The sequence below is a fragment of the Pteropus vampyrus genome, unplaced genomic scaffold (genome assembly GCF_000151845.1).
Source record: "Pteropus vampyrus isolate Shadow unplaced genomic scaffold, Pvam_2.0 Scaffold203, whole genome shotgun sequence".
NCBI lineage: Eukaryota > Metazoa > Chordata > Mammalia > Chiroptera > Pteropodidae > Pteropus > Pteropus vampyrus.
In genome coordinates this window covers 958,733-960,993 of record NW_011888984.1, presented here as the reverse complement: position 1 = coordinate 960,993, position 2,261 = coordinate 958,733, and the positions used below count along the sequence as shown (strand labels likewise).

Below are 2,261 nucleotides of genomic sequence, written 5' to 3'. Positions count from 1 at the left end.
CCACACTTGCTGCCTCTATTTTTTCTTCTCAATTTTCTCTTCTAGTCTCTCTCAGCAGATTCTCACTTCCTTCCCTCTCTACTGATGGGGCCACCAATGACCTCTATGGTGCTGGACCTCACGGGCAATTCTGAGTCTTTCTCAGCTTCATCTGACACCACCCATCGATGGCTCCCTGCACTCTGAAACAAGTTTTTCACTTGGCTTTCAGAACACCACCCTGGCCATGTTTTCCTCCAATTCCTCTGGCTGCTCCTTATAACAGTGGGGGATCTCAGGGCTCAGTCCTTGGTCCTCTTCTCTTTTTGATCTACCTTCCTCTCTTCCTAATCTCATCAGCCTCTTACCTTTCAAAGGGGATATCTTAATTATTTCTCCAGCCTGGGCCTCTCCCTGAGCTCTAGACTCACATCCAGCATCCAACCTGACATCTCCACCTGGATGTCTTGGCATCATCCTTGGCCCTTCTCTGTTCTCTGACAATGTACATCAGAACTTGTCAGCTCTGAACTCCTCAAAGAACCTGCCCACTTCTCCCCCCTCCACAGCCCACGCCCTGGTCCTGCCACCTTCATCTCCTGCCAGAGCTCATAAAGGAGATTCTGCACTGCGTTCCAGCTTCCCCTCCTCCCCACTCTCTATTCTTCATAGGACCACCTGAGGGATTCTAATAAAACCCAAGCCAGATGACATAACTCCTCTCTCAAAACCCTCCTGTGGCTCTTGTATCATTTGGGGAAATGCAAAAGTACTTTAACACAAAAATATCTGCCATCATCCCTCCTCCATCACCTGTTGGACCCTGTCTTCCACCACTCTCTTCTTTGCTCACTCCAACTCCAGCCTCTTTGTGGTTCTGCGAATGCTCCTGTCCCTGGGCCCTTGCATTTGCCGTTTTCTCTTTCTCAAAACCCTCTTTCCCTCATGGTTCACCCCTTCGTTTCTTTAGATTTCACCTGTTCAAATCTCCCCTGATCAAAGAGGCCTTTCCCCATCAAAAATAGTGCTGACCCCATCTCTTCATCCCCTCAGCTTGCTTTATTTTCTACGTAGTTATCACCAAGATACATTGTTTATTTTTCGTGTCCCCCGGACAAAAATGTAAGCTTCGTGACTGCAAAGATATTTGTCTGCTTTGTTCATTGCTGAATTTCTAGCACCTTGAGCAATGTGTGGCACATATCAGCTACTTGAAAATTGTTATTGAATCATTAAATGAACCAGCATCAATGGAGCACAACCACTCAATATGGTGTGAAAGTTGTTGCTTCAATGCAGGGGGGTAGTGGATGGGATTTGTGACATCTCCCACCCTGGCTTGAAATGGCCTCTCCTCGCCATGTCTGTGATGCCACACTCTCCTGGTTTTCCTCCTCTCGGGCTGCTCTTTCTCAATCTTTGTCGATTCCTTTGCTCAAAACTTCCATGTCCTCTTTTCTCAGGGTTCTGTTGGGACCTTGTCTCCATTCATCATCCCTCATACATACCTTCCCCAGGCTAGGTCACTAAATCCCACAGCTTCGATTACCATCTTTGATGATCCTCAAATCTTGGTTTCCAGCCCTGATTTCTCTCTTAAGCTCTGGACCCAGAGGTTGTCCAACCTCCTGGCCCATGCTGCTGGGTGGCCCACACGGGACTCAGCACCATCAGAACCTGCATCTTTTCTGGGTCTCTTTCTCAGGGAGACCTCCCCAAATCCCCAATCTCCCAGCCAGAGGGTTTTGCTTTAGATGTCACCCTCTATTCCTCTTTGCAGCCACCCGGTCCCACAGCCAGTTCACTCAGCCTCCTGGGCTCCTCTCCCGCCAGCACCTCTTCCCTTTCCCATAGTCCCATCCTGGTGCAAACGCCCCTCTCCCATCTCAGCTGCTTCCCTGGACTCACTGTCCGCAGTTCTACTCCCTCCTACATAGAAGCCAGAGATAGCTTTCCAAACTCCCAACTCACCGTGGCTCTTCCCAGGTCGAAGCCTTCCCATGGCTCCTTATGCTCAAAGGACAAGTCCCAACTCCCTCGAGTGGCCAAACTTCTGGCAGCTCATGTCCCACCACTCCCTGCCTTGAACTCTACACTCCACCCGACAGCATTTGCTGAGCTCCTCTTAGGAGCCACGTCTCTGTCACCTGAGAGCCTTCTGATAACTCCCACTCTGCTTAGTTCTGCCAGGGATCTTTGTGGAATGAACGGACAGATTACAACAGCCAGAGCAACAATTCTTATTTATTTACGGCCTCCTTTGGGCCCAGCCGTTTACATGC

At 49.6% G+C, this 2,261-nt stretch overlaps 1 protein-coding gene across 1 annotated transcript in view; it reads right to left on the bottom strand.

Annotated features, from left to right (window-relative positions):
• Nucleotides 1–2,251, bottom strand: part of GMFG (glia maturation factor gamma) — an 8,454-nt gene extending 6,203 nt beyond the window's left edge. The window contains exon 1 of the mRNA XM_023537923.1: nt 1,951–2,251. The gene's annotated coding sequence lies outside the window, so the exon portion shown is untranslated. The remainder of the gene's footprint in view (nt 1–1,950) is intronic.
• Nucleotides 2,252–2,261: the final 10 nt, after the last annotated feature.